Consider the following 15539-nt stretch of genomic DNA (forward strand, 5'->3'; position numbering starts at 1 on the left):
TCTAGCCAGTGGCAGGCAACTCGCATGTACAAAAACAAACCAACGTCTGCACATTTATCTGCCGGTCACTGTACATGCGCAAGCACCTGCAGTTGGAATCATATTGGAATCATGGCTTCCAAGAAGGAGCATAATGCATCTTATTAAAGTATTTCAGACAAAACTAGAAGTATTACACCGTCCAGAATGTCATGAAGGCCACACTTATGTTGATCACACTTCAGTTTGAAGCAAGTCAAGTGTGTGAATAATGGTATGAAATAAGGACTATCAAACGATTATATAAGTCTGATGCTTTTGTTTGTACTAGCGGGAATATATTTGATATTAGATAAAGAACAGAATGAACAGATGATTCACATGGAAAAGGTTGTTAATTGAATGGTGCAATGAAAAAACAAATTTAGGGCCTGACAGGATTGGTGTGAACCAAGCGGTGATACGTGAATAAGCACTTTAATTTTTAAAAAATTAAAATGTAAATATCCTGCCAGTAATATCGGTTTCACTGCCAGTAAAGGATGGTTTGGAACGTTCGTGGTGAGTTATGCGATGTGAGTTGAAGGTGCAACCAGCCAACCAACCAACTGACGATAAGTACACGACCACCTATCTCCTGTTACGTGGTGTTGTTTCGGTCTTACAAAGTTTTTGATGGTAGGCTTATAAAGGTAAATGGTGTGACATATTTATCGTGAGTATTATTTTACACATTTATATTACATAAATAATACTTCCCTACACATTTTGGAACAAATTAAGTAAATTAGCCTTGCTATTTATGAAGATTAATGCTTCAGAATACATGATTTCTAATAACACGAACATTTTTAGGAACACATTAGTTGTACTAAGTGAGGGATTGGTGTATAAGCATATTTTAAACTTTTTTGTTGCTTTTTTTAATGTGCCTGTTTATTAAGTATTTTTTTTGGGTTGTACCAGTATTTAGCAGTATGAAAAGGTTTTTTTAAAAATTATATTTTATAATAATTAAAAATGAGAGAATTATATTTTATTGGCTGGAAACACTTAAATTTTAGATGATAGTGAAAGCAGTTTATTTTGTACATAGTAAAAAAAGTTATAGTACATTCCAGCTTAGCTGAATGAGATAATATTGGTCTTGTGTTAGACAGGCTATGTTCAAGTTTAACTCTGCTGTGAAGTTATTGACGGAAGAATAGTTTCAAAAGTGTTTTGATTGTCCAGAATGCACTGTAGTATGTGAAGGACTGCTAAAACGATTTAATCAATTTAAATTTTACCTATTCAGAATCTGATGCCGGAATCATAATAGTGTGAAGAACACAATGAAACAGCAAAATATGTTATTATTGTTAACACCTATTTTTACCCACAACACAAATGCAAAAAAAATAATGATTATACTTTAAATGTTTCTGCACATTATGTAGGCACCACACATATTGTATGACAGACTTCAATGTTTTCAAGTTTTTGTGTAATATGTGTTTTAGAAACGTGTGTTTGAGAAAAAAATATGTTTAATTCAAATTTAACATTCATTCTGAAAAATAATTGTGTATAAGCACATTTAAAAGTTTTCTCATATAAATTTAGGAAACTAAACCTTTAGAAATATACTAATGATAATATTAACATTGAGCCAATTCAGCCGTGACACAGTAGAATTAGAAAAGCTTTCTTATCTGAAATTGTGACTAACCTGCAAATTTTGCGGCACTATTGTCACAGATGTGTCGAACGCCGTTGGCTAGGAAATTATTTCATTCACACCACATCCATCGTGTTTCATCCGTTATGCTTTTGTGATTCCAGCATGTTGGATAAAAAGGCTTCAAGGACTCTGGCATTGGTAAAATTTTTGGTCCATTATTTTTATTGTCTGGCATTGTAAGATGTAAAATAATGTCTGTATTGATTATTACTGACAAACTTCTGTAATTCATTTCATTCATAGATACGAATCCACAGAACACACATGTACAAGTGGTGAAGGAATTGGGACATGGGCATTTCCACTGTAATGCGTTTGTTGTGAATTGTGAGACAATTTTACATAAATATGGCAGTGTGTCTGCTGAAAGCTTCATGAAGTTAAAAGAAAATTGTTGGCTTGGTTTAAGCTAATTTGAGCATAGAGTGGACCCAGCAGTGGTTTTAACACTGACAAGTGTTGATTTTTCCTGATTATAATGTTGTTATGCTTATGTTTTTTTTCCCCCTGTTTGTGTCTGTGAAAAACATAACGGGGGGTTCTTCTGTATATGAACAGCACTTCATTTACATACGCTCTGTGAGACTACATGAAGAAAGTATTGGCTGTTTGTTTAAAATCAATAAATAAAACAAATCATTAGAAATTGCTTTGTTCAAAAACCGATACATTCTTTGACTGATATTTATTTATTTATGTTTAGTTTTTTTACTTGCGTCATTGCTGGTTTACGTTGTATGTCTTGGAGAAACCTCTCGATTGGACAAGTAAAAGGCAGAAAGATGCTTAGATCATTGGTAATATTTTTGAGTTTGAAAACTCTCAAATATGGAAGAAAAAAAACCTGATATAACACAGACTATACATGTGGCAGCTTAACTATATTTTGTGGTTCAATATTGGCTGCAAACATGTTGTCGTTATTGTATTCTTTATTATAGTGTTATTTTTTGGTAATATGTTTTAATATTAATTCACACACACTGCCAAACAAATATTTATTTAATTTTAATTTAAGAAACATTTGGTTTGTATTATGTACTTTGAAGATAGTAAGTAGCAATAAATTTATTAATTGTATTTATTTTGTATTATTTTAGTAAATAATTTTTTGTAAATTGAAAATCTAACAACATACAATTTTTATATAGTTTTTTCTTAAATTTCAGTCATTTTATCAAAAAAAAATTACCCTTAACTCTCTTTGATAGTCATAATTGCTTATACCAAAAAAATTTTAATGTTTGTAAATTTCTTGTTTTAATTAATTCCAATGCATTAGTTATAACATTTTCTTTGATTATTGATTTTGTGAGGTTTTGATATTCTTGATAAATCTTTTGTACTTTTCCTTTGAATACTATTTCTGTATTTAATTTATTGGTTTTTTATTTATAAGATTTTTTTTTTGTTTTTAAAATTTCTTATAGTAGGTTAATGTTTGAAATACTTCTTTGCAATTCTGTGGGAGATATAGATATAACAAAGAACATTTTTGAGAAAACAATCTTATATAAAATTATTTATGAACTTGTCTTAACTGTTTTACCCTATAATGGGTGGAAGCAAAAGTACAATCTTGGGTGTATGTAACTTCTAATAACTAAGACATACAAAAATTTTTTAACAGCTTAAAAATTGATTAAAATATAAAAAAAATACTTTGTTTGTCAAAAATATTACTAAGGACCTGCAAAATTTATGTTATTATTTGACAAAAGGCAAGGTCTCAAACGGTTGTACTTTTTGATACCATCTGTCACTGGATCATGTGTTACTTGGAACTTTATGAAGTTATAAAATTCAATTATCTTTCAGTCTTAAAGACCTCAGCTACCCTGATTATGAACAGTAATATAGATTATTCTCTAGTGCCAGTAACAGTACGAACTTTGCATGTCTCAACAGGTTACTAACGAGTTGCTAATCATGTTATTTTAAAATACAGCTGTTGAGTTTAGCAGGGTCTCAACTTATTAATTAAATATATATATTTATTTATTTAAATAATAATATGTAATCCTATAGGTTAAAATATTGTCCACCGTAGTACTGCCTACAGTCAACACAATTTTGAACTCGGGAGACTATACCAGGACATGAATGTGTAGTTTAACAAAAGGCATGTTGTTTGGAATGTATATGTAACACCTTTTTTTAAATTGTATTTATTTAATGGCTAGACTTCATGCTATTGGATGGCTTGCATCAAACACAAATCTTGGCAAGCTAGTTGAGACAGAGGAGGTTCACATGCCGGCAACAGTGAAACGGAAACAGAAGAAACAGAGATTGTTTTAATGTCGCTACTGAATATTGCATGTGGTGAAAAATATAAGAGAGAGAAATATAGCTCTGCTTGAAGCAAAGAAAAAAATAAATAGAAACAGGGTTTTCAGTGTCTCCTCATATGTATACTCGGGTGTAAAGTGCATCAGCACAGCGCAGTTGTAATTGGTGTCTCATTCCATAGTTCTTCACAGACACTGCTCATCAGGTGAGGTATATTTAAAGAGAAAAAAAATATGGAGCAAATCTTTCAGTACATGCCAGTGTGTGTTAAACATCTAACCTCGGTAACGAGCAAAACCATGTGTTTTCATATTGTTCATGTTGCAAATAAACTATAAATATGAAACTCTGACAGTAATCTTTAAAATAATGCCAAGCATGATAAATAAACTGATAAATTTAATAGCAGCTTTTCAAATACCAAAATCTTTGGATGCAATTCAAATACTTAGTTTCTGCGCTGCCGCTAGAATTCTCCGCCTGAATCATAAACGTTTCTCGCCACCATTAAACGCAGGTAGCAACTAGAGATGAACAAACTTCATGTTTAAGAATTATTTTAATTCAAAGCTTTTTTTTTAATGTACGTACGAGAAATAATATTAGACGTGACAACATCTAATAAATCGATGAACGCCGGCTGCACGCACGAAAAAGTGTCCCGATACGCATATTGTTCCGTTGCGCTGTGTCCCGTTACGCTCATTGTTCCGTTGCGCTGTGTCCCATTACGCTCATTGTTCTGTTACGCTGTCAGCGAGTGCAGTAATACCTATAAGGTTATGTTACAATTGACTAAAAAATTATGGTGATTCATATAATTGATGATAGATATTTGATTACAGATTATTTATATGAAAACTTGTTCATAATTTTATTTAAACTTTATAGCTAAACGACAGTTTTGAAAAATAATTACAAGTCATCTACACATGAAATGTTTCGTCGACTGTTTATAAAGTGAAGTGAAAAGTCAATTTCGGCAATAAAGGTTAATTATTCTTGCATTTTAAAAATCTGATTACTAGTATAATTTCAAGTATTTATTATTAATAAAAATGATTCAATTTTATTCATAAAAGTATGCAATCATTTCATCAATGTTGTGTTATGACGTCACGTTAAACGTCCGTAAACCGACTTTACAGACAACCAATTTTTTTTTTATTCAAAGAATCAACAATGTAGGTATTTATTTGTATGAAAAGGAGTTATTTCATTTGAGATCATACCTGCGTCCCTACTCAATTATTAACCCTTGTTCCATTAAAAAATATTAGTAATTATCTCTATTATACATAAATTCACTTCTGTCGCAAGTAGACTTCGCTCACAAATTTTTATTTAATTGATTTGTCTTTTTATTTACGGTTTTTGTAAGCGATAAAACCGTAAGCTGCAAACAGAAAGTTTTATTGTGCTTAATTAGCTGGATTAATGTTAGTATCAGTTAAGTTCGGTTTCTGGGGCATAACAAATAAAGTTGGACAGCCTGAGAACTACACATTCCAGGGTCTCAAAGACCTGGGTGCATTCCATACGGTGTTTGCACTCCCAATTTTTATTTATTTATAGAAGACAGTTAATGGAAGGTCCCCGTGTATCAGATATATCGGTACCAGTTTGCGAAGTGGGTGGGAAAAATTATGTTTGTGAAAGATACCAAGGAAATCACACTTACGAAGACTTCAAAAGGCCCTAGTGCAACCAGTGGTGTAGCCAGGATTTGTGTATGGGGGGTGTTAAGAAGCATGCCCCCCATATTAAAGCGGGGGGTTCGGGGGTCCTCCCCCAGGAAAATTTGGATTTTAAGTGCTATTTTAGCAGTTTTCGGTTCTTAAATTTAAATATTGTAATGATAAAAAAATATTAATTTTAATATGAAATTTGTTTGAGTGATGAATAAGAAATTAATTAAAGATTTGGTGCTAAAGGGGGGGGGGGGGGGTTAACCCATAACCCCCCCCCCCCCTGGCTATGCCCCTGAGTGCAACCCCCTACTTTGTTAACCTCTATAAATATAATTTTTACTGATAGTAGACACCTCTAGGAAGGCCCTTGTGTATCAGATCTATCCGCATCACTGCTTATTTTGTTTTGATAAAATGAAAACCGGGATGGACTTCGACTTTGCCTCACTTGCGTGTAATCACTTAGTCCGTTGTTATCCCAAGCTCACCGAGCGATGAAACACCCAGGCGGCCCAATATAGCCAGCGGATAGAGCTAACTTCAACACAGTAAATTTTGCATTAAATTTTGTTTTCCATTTGAAGCATTTAGACATATATAATAATTTTTGTCTACCGCTGTAAGATAATTATTTTAAGCAACTCCAAATATGTTTATAATAGGTGCCTTAATTATACTAAAATGATGTCAAACCTTTGAAAATTTAGCAAATGCACTACAAAAATGCTTCGTTAAATGCTTTTTATACAACACAATAAATAAAATTCATTATGTAAATATTTTTAATACAAAATGTAGAAATTGCACAACGGTATAAAACACTCCAAAAACATACACAAGAATCGTTATCAAATATATTTCACACACTAACTAAAAATGTGTGCAAGTCCTTAAAAAGTAATCTTTGGTACAAAAATTGGCTTAAAAAATACATCACAGCAAATAATTAATATATATTCAGTACCTACACTTAAAAAAAATTGAGCATTTCAATAAAATAAATAAAATAAATAGCGAAATAATTTACTAATATCTTATACTCACACTTTTTATGATTATGGGCTTAAATATTATCAAAATAACATATAATAAAAAAAATAAGAATTTTTATAAGTCTTAGCAATAATACTTATTTAAATAATAGATCGCATCTATTATAAATACAATCGTCTGTATAATGTTTCACATCTTTTTTTTTTTTTTTTTTTTTTTGACGCCTGTAAAGTTTATATTTAGCTACTGGTGGGCACTACACACATTACGCTGCTTGTGGACTATGCACTCTTGTAAAATATATTATTTGTTATATGCAACTCTACAGAAAATATTATCTTTGAAAGATTTGTGCAATGGGAGTTCATGACTTGATGTAAGTTTTTAGCAATGGCGTATGTCCAAAAACTTACATCAAGTCTACAGAAAAGTAATGAAACTGCCAAGTGATACTGCATTTTCCTTCAACCTCCATATTCGTGTGGCCAGCAAGAAGGAAATTATCATGAATTTCTTCCAACAGTCACTGGCTCAACTACTCATAGTTACTCATACAAATTTTCAGTCAGTAACGATGTTATGATTCGATATAAAAAAAAAACTTTAATCCTTTTAGTCACACTTTGTCAATTCCTAAGATATAATTTTTTTTAATTAAACGATTTTTTTAAATATTTTATTAAGTTTTAATAATCTATAACTATGTTGATTTAAAATAAATGTATTATAATATATAAAATAAATATTTTTACCACAGCAATAAATTATGATGTCGATAGAAAGTATGGAATGCCCCACACAATAAAAGTTTGATAGGCTCCATGTGTCATTGATATACCTATAGGCCTATTATATATATATATGATATATGATATATATCAATCACACATGGAGCTGATCAAAATTTTATTGTGAACTTTTAGTGAACAAAAAGACAAAGTTTAAGAAATAATAAGCAGTGGACGAAAAGATTGAAAGGTTTACGACATTATTGAGAAGCAGTAAAAACAATAATTACTCTAATTCCGACTTATGCTCGTTTAGCCCTGAGTTACAGATATTGCGAAGGGATCGCATAGAGTTGAAGGCTCATGATTAGGACGTGATAAAATCAACGAGAGAGTTCTTAAAGTAAAATTCAGCGAGATGTCGAACAAGGTCATTAACATCGCTGCCGCAAGCAACCAAGAGAAAGTTTTAGGGCAATCAGCCATGGTCCGATGCGTATTATCAAATTCCCCGAAGCTACGCAAATTTATTATTTGTTTACCCAAAGAACGGTCAAAACTACGAGTTATGCGTATGCACATTTTTTTTTTTGCGGCATTTAATGTACTAACGTCCGAGTTTGAAGGGCAGCCAGTTATTAAAAATACGTGAACACTGCATCTGTTTCAGAATAATTAAATTACAAAACATTTATTTTTAAATATATCATTTGCAAAAATATAAATATTCATATTTGGCAAATTGGTCAGAAATATTATTTTTAATACGTGATAATTCGTATGAATTTCGCTGGTACCATCAAACATTACTAATTTAATTTAAACTTGGAGGGCCGTTCTGTTGCATAATACAAAAATGGACACAAACGCGATGATTGTTGTTTTTTTTTTCAGAACACTAGTTGGACATATCTTCAGGCAAACCTTGAGACACCACGGGTAGTTGTCGACCAGACTGCCTCACTCCCACGTGACCGGTGGCGGGTGTATCTCCTCGCGAGGAACTCGAGGTCAGCAGCCGCCAGGAACCACCAGCCGAGGACAGCCGCTCCCGACACGATCCTGGGTCGCCCTCGGAGGTCACCGGCTAGCGGGGGGAACCTCTTGGTCGAGCTCCACCAGGAGACTCTCCTCGTCGCCAGCGTAGTTCATCCTGGATGTTGGTCGACCACGGAGGCCGTAGAAGGATCCACGAGTTGTCCTGGGCACCACAGGACAGGAGAGCAGAGGTCACCGCGGCCTGTCGTCCTTGAGCTGACACTCGCAGCGCGTGTGGTTGAGCGCGCGCACCACCTCGAAGTGCGGCCGGCGCGCGCGGTCCACCAGGTGGCGCACCTCGAAGGCCAGCCGCACCTCTTGCACCTCCAGCTCGACGGGCGAGCACACGGCGCGGCCGCTGCAGAAGCCGCAGCTGCGGTCGCAGCGGTGCAGCACCGAGGCCTGCGGGGTGAACTGCTCGTCGGGCTGCGGGCCGGAGCTCAGCAGCTGCTCCAGAGGCACGAGGCGCGGCTGCGGCTGGCCGCACGGGAACTGGCGCACGCGCGCTATGTGCGCCGCCACGTCGCGCTTGCCCGGCGGGGAGCTGCCCGCGGCCGCCGCCAGGAGCAGCACCAGTAGCGCTGTGTGCATGCTGCCAGTCTGCCCGTCTGCCTGTCCCGGCGACCTCGCTCCGACAGCTTATATGCCGGCGCGTGATTCAGCCGCGCGCCTCGAGGTGCTGCCCCGTCCTCCCCTCCACAATCCTTCCGGCCAGGACGATATTCTTCGCTCCGACCACGTCACTGTTACAGCACGGACCGACTAGCGTCTAGGTAGCCCGGGAAGTCTGCGATTCATTGACCCCGACCAGTCCCTCTGTATACATCCCAAGTTTTTCTGCTTGCTCTTGTAACTTAGAGTTCGGAATAAAATGAAACACCTCACGATTTTAGAGTTTTTAAAATATCGCTTATCTAATCCAACTAGGGTAAAGTCGGGTAAAAGTACGCATCGGCTAAGAGTACGAAGTGTCATTTTTCAGTAGTTGGCAACAGTAATCGTTAAGAGGCAGCAAGAACCATATTGTGTATCAGTTGTCTATCATTTTCAAGCTTTTATACGAGATCTTCGTGTATTCTCTTCAACGTTGCAGGCAAAACTGTGTTTCTTTCATAAATATTCTAATTTTCTGACTCTACACTCTAAGCATCAGCATAAGCTAGCGATTAAGAATGTAATTTTATTATACATGAAATTAAAGCTTGAAATGTGTGAATTATTATACACTAGGTGCGAGCCAAATGTCTGGCATGTGATGCTAACTACCAGCGGATTTTTTCAACTAAGGAAAATGAGGCTAAGTGTACGCACAGCAGGTGAGGCTAAGAATATGCGCATACTCTTACCCACATATTGTGCGTACTCTTATCCCCATATTGTCCGTATTTCTTTCAGTGGTACACTAAACAATGTAGTTTTTATTTTGGGGATCTGGAAGATACAGTTACGTATGGGTAAATACAAAAGAAAAACAGACCTCAAGCTGGAGTTCACTAACGAAAACCTAGAGGAAGCTAAGAGACGACTAGAAAAAAGTGAAAGTAAAAGGAAGGTTGCAATAGCACTGGGAAGAAATTAGTTTACACTGAGGAAAAGGCTTAAAGCAGTAAGTAGGCCTATTCAGTTTTATCGTTAAATACATAGGCCTATGATATTGTTAAATCAAGGTACAATAAAATATATCCAAGCTTGAAATCAATTCTCGTAAGTAGAGTTTTGCCTTTAACTGTATTAAATTGCCTGATTGAGGCCCTAGGTTTTATGAACAGTGGAGTGGCTAAAACATTTTGTGCAACATTCCAAGCCTACTGAAAAGTAACCAGTTTTGTTATTTCTGGATAATCACGCATCTCATTGCACACTTCAAGGTGTTCTTTTCTGCAGAGATCATCATATCACTCTACTTTCCCTTTCTCCACATACGAGTCACATGTTGCAACCACTCGACAAAGGATTCTTTGGGCCTCTGGAAACTGCTTACAGACATAAGATGACCAGTTTATGGTAGACAATCCAGGGAAATGTATAACACAAATGCAAGTTGCTGGATTATTCAGGGCTGCATACTCAAGAATAGCTACACTTGAGAAGGCTAAAAACGTTTTCCGCTCAACTGGAATACATTTCGCTCCATCACAACTTACTGCCAGTGAACAAAAAAAATGAACAGACTTTCCAGCAGGAGATCGCAAACAATGCTAGACCCTCATCTCAAGTTCTTCCTGCTTCTAAAATATCACTTTCTTCTCAACTGTCAATCAATTATCCAGGTTGTAAGGATATGTATGAAGAACGGATTGCTGAAGACTGGATTCAGTGTAACGCTTGCTCGGAGTGGTGGCATGAAGATTGCACAAGTTATGAAGGAATAAGTATGTTTGTTTGTGACTACTGTTAGTGAGTACTCTTTCCCGATGCTTTGCGTACTCTTACCCGAACCTGAGTCTAAGAGTACGCATTTACATTGTTTTATTTAAATTTATTTACAAAAATTAGGACACTTTCATTATATTACTGCTTAGTGTTAACCTTTTTTTGAATATGCAGAGAATAGTTCACAATGTGCACATATCACAAAATTATAGTAGTTTATTATATATATCTACAAAAAGTTTAAGTGCGTACTCTTACCCGACTTATCCTATTTCTTTATTTAACGATTACCTAGATGAAAGAAAGAATTTGATTTATGTACCAAATATTATCATTTATCTTTTATTGTTTGTGTTTGGGTATAAAACGAACGCAGACTATTCTAGTGCTCGAAACTAAACAACTACCGTACCTAACAAACTAAATGACAACATGTCAACAAATAACTTATATAATGGTCTAAAGTTTACGAAAGTTATATTTAACGTAAGTTAACAAGAGTGTTAACCTTTTTTTAAGTTAACTTAAGTTAATGTTAAGCAGGTTGATAACTTCTTGAATTAACAAATACTGGATTAACGTGATAATTCCCACTTGTAGCATTATGAAACCTGGTATTAAATGTTTATAACATTGTCTACACCTTTGACACCAACTTCGGAACGGTGCAGAACTACAGCAACGAGGAGCAGACGTTGTACCTAGCTGTAAACACCAGCAGAGCGTTAAAGATGCATCTCTACTATTACAAGAACACCACGTTACTGTTTGGCTCAGTCTGGTTGTATGAATCGCATTAGGCACTGCCCATGCAAACAAAGTCGATCTATGACTTGCAGAGGCGAAGTGGCATAACAATAAAACACTTCATTTTTATATCAGCTAGAAAATGTAATGAGCAACAAAAATAACTTCAGCAGTGTAGATGCGTGTCGCACTAGCGCTACGAGCAGTCCGCCTTCCACGGCCTTCCCCAGAAACTGCGCGCGCAGCGGGTCTGGTGTCTCTGTCCTGGAAGGATAATACTTAAATTAGAAATCTAAATTATCCCCGACTTTACAATTCTCACTTGCAGCTAATATTAGTAATTAAAATTCATTAAACACTATCATTGCATTTTATAGCTGTTTTGTTTTTGAAGTCTGTATCATACTACACCATCCATACGTTACTGCATCATGTCAAGGTTACAGTGTTATTGCAATATCATTGAAGTAAAAGATTACCAAATTTTTAATCGATAAGAACTATGAAAGTTGCTCACATCCCTTCATCAACTAGGAAAAGAGCTGGCGAATTTCAAATGGCTAAACAGATTTTTTCTTGAATTATAGTTAAGAACACTCTCGATCAAGTCACCTTCCCACCCCCCACCTCTTCCCAAACCCTTTCCAGAAAACAGGTTCATTCCAGAGTTACGAAGCAACAGAGATATAACACAGATTCACACGTTACGGGGGTTAATATAAGAAACTACGAACTAGCCTTGCAAAAGTTCCGTTGGCCTGGAAGCTGTTTCGCTTGCAGCTTCCAGTTATCTAATAACCGCGTGTAAAATCTAAAGAAAAAAAAAATGTTTTAATGTAACGTAATGATTTTCGAGTCTCTTAAAATATGCTTAAACGTTTTCTTTGGTTAAAGTGAACAGTTTTGATCTATAAATAAACCATACACGTTTTCTTTAACATACAATAAATTCCTGTGTAGCGTGGCGGGCTATACAGCGCTGATGTAAAGAGAGCTTCCCCGCCAGTATAACGGCGAGCAGCGAGGAACCTTATACCTCGGTTGTCAGGTAACGCTGTATTTGTTGGATTCAGAGAAATTATTAAATTAGTAATTGTAACTGATTATATGAAAACTAATAAACAAGAGTGCTTTCAGTTTTGAACAAAAAATAAAGAAAATATCCTCAGTGGCAGGCCTAAAAAACCTCCTTTGCTTCTGGTGTCCAAAATAAAAACATTCACTCGGCATTTTTGACCACGCACTTACAAGCATATACCCCGGACATGTGGCTGCAAGAAACTGACAAAACATTATTTCTTGTCCGTGCTTACTTTAAAAAAAAAAAAATAGCGTGGACTACTTTCGGTTTTTTCGATTTAAATAATTATCAGAAAGCAGAGAAACGGAACAAATCGTCCCACAGTCACATTATGTATTTGAAATAAATAATAGTTTACAAAAACTAAAAAACATGCTTTTATAGAAAATCCAACTAAAAAATAGAAAATAAATTGTAATAAATTTTAATTAAAAATAGTGTAAAATAAAAAAGTATGTTATTTAAAAAAAAGTATGGGTGCATGGTGTCAATAGTTATAATAATTTTACTAACAGATATGATAATATCTTAAAAAGCACCCCATGCTTTTTTTTAATTACATACTTTTTTTTTGCATTATTTTTATTCAAATTTATTAAAATTTATTTTCTATTTTTTAGTTGGATTTTCTATAATAGCGTGTTTTTTTTGTTTTTTAAACTATTATTTATTTTCTAATTTTTGGTTTGGTTTATTTATAAAAGCGTGTTTTTTTTTAATTTTTAAACTGTTATTTGTTTTAATCTACTATTAATTCCGTGATAACTATAAGTATAGACCGGAAAAATTCGCGGGTTCAATGACCTCCAGGATAGACTCCAATATCCTCTACACATTCGGGAAAATGCCAACTGTTCATTGGCTGCTGACTTGTGAGTCGTCTCGACTGGGTGGCCTATGATTCGACGCTTCTATGAGTGAGGGTCCCTAATTGGCCCTCAGCCATCCAGATTAACAGTGAACCAGTGACAGAAGCAGAACTAAGGTATAATTATTTGAATTTTAGCATAACACGAAATCAACCTGCGAATTTTTCAGGTCTTTAACTGTAAGTAACTATAATTATTTTCCAAATTATTAATGTGTACAGTTATATTGATAGTCAAATTTTGATTTTAGAAGCCATTCAAAGATTTTAACGTTATCATTATATACAGTGAGACTTAATGGTATAAGGTTATTGACGAACAAGTGATATCGACCAGTCTTACATACTGTACGAAATTAATGCTGTGAAGCAGGAAAGGATGTAAGTTACGGATTAGTTATTACGTGAAGCGTTCCACATTTACGTAACAGGAATTTTGGGAAGGATAAGGATTGAGAAAGGATGAGGAAAGGACCTTCTCAATGAGAGTGTATAGAATATGTGAGAAAAATTCGGATAGCCCGGACTGGGATTCGAACCCAGAGCCTTCCAATGACATGTCGGATGCTCTACCATCGGGCGCTCGATGTACGATAAATATGGAACAAAGTGCCCCACGCTTTTTTCACAATAATACTAGTATTTTTCATTCATTATTGTTTTAAGCTTATTTTAAAAATATTTTTCACTTTTTAGTTCGATGTGCTTTAAAAGCGTGTTTATTAGTTTTTTTTAAACTATATTTATTTTTCACTTTCTAGTTTGAATAGAAGGATTGGTGAAGTCCCAGACGAATTACAGTTCGATTTACGGCACCAATCCCAAAAATTGTTGAAAATAAAACAAAAAAGAATTATTTTTTCAGCCGTGGACAGGATTAGAACCCACGACCGGTGACCCGCGCCTTGATACGCTCGGCCAACAAACCAACTGTCAATGTATATTGTAATAATAATACTAATACCCCGAGTGCTCGAGCTGGAAAGTAGGTAGACGGTACGCATGCGCCGACTGCATGGTTGTCTCACTTGCTCTCACACAGAGGCTGGGTGAGGAAATTATTTCATCCTGTCGATCCTAATCAGGATAATGAGATAAACTTATTAAGTTAGTGCATTGTCACCGGTCCTCGATAAGTGTACGAAGTTTAGATTAAATCAGTCCGGTTAAAGTGGGTCAAAATCGAGTGCAAAGGAGTCGGTTACAAACATACAAACAAACACACAGGTGAAGCTAATATAAAGCGTGTAAAAACTCAAACTCTTCGTCAAAACACGTATTAAATTTCCAGTTAGCCGTCAGTATTGGCTAGGCATTGAGTCTGTAAACCATTATAGGGATACCTTTCCAGTATAAACTGCCCACAATTATAAGCATAAAAAAACAAATAAAGTCCAATAATTGAATATTTGAATAACTTTTCCATAGCTAAAAATGTTCTTGAATTAAACATCAGTTAAAATATAAAATGATGCGCCGATTTTGATGAACCCTCAGTATTATCTCGAAAAACGTATTTCATGTACACAAAAATAACAGTAGTATAGGATAGTATTTTCTGGCACAGGCGTCAGGCGGTGGAGCGTGGAGCCGGTCAATGACCGACCAAACTGACGTCACAGCGGCCATCTTGGATGACCTTGACCTTGACCTTTGACCTTGACCTGGAATTTGATCCTCAAAAATCGCCAAAAATGACCAAAATTGGGCAAAAATTGCCCAAAATTCCTCAAAAATCGCCAAAATTTCAATTTTTTTGAAAAACATTTCCGCCAAAAAATCTCAAATAATTCCACAGTTCAAAAATTAGAATTTCGAAATTCCTCAAAAGTCGCTTTGCCCTAGAAAAAACGAAAACTCCTAAAAGCGGCTTAAAACTCCTAAGAGCTAGCCGCTTATAAGCCGCCGACCTTGAAAATAAGGATGTCATGGCAGCCATATTGGATGATGTCACCGTTGCAAATTTTGTTACGGCCGCCATCTTTAACTTTTTTATTTATTATCCGATTTTAATGAAAAAAATTTT

The sequence above is a fragment of the Bacillus rossius genome, chromosome 17 (genome assembly GCF_032445375.1).
Source record: "Bacillus rossius redtenbacheri isolate Brsri chromosome 17, Brsri_v3, whole genome shotgun sequence".
NCBI lineage: Eukaryota > Metazoa > Arthropoda > Insecta > Phasmatodea > Bacillidae > Bacillus > Bacillus rossius.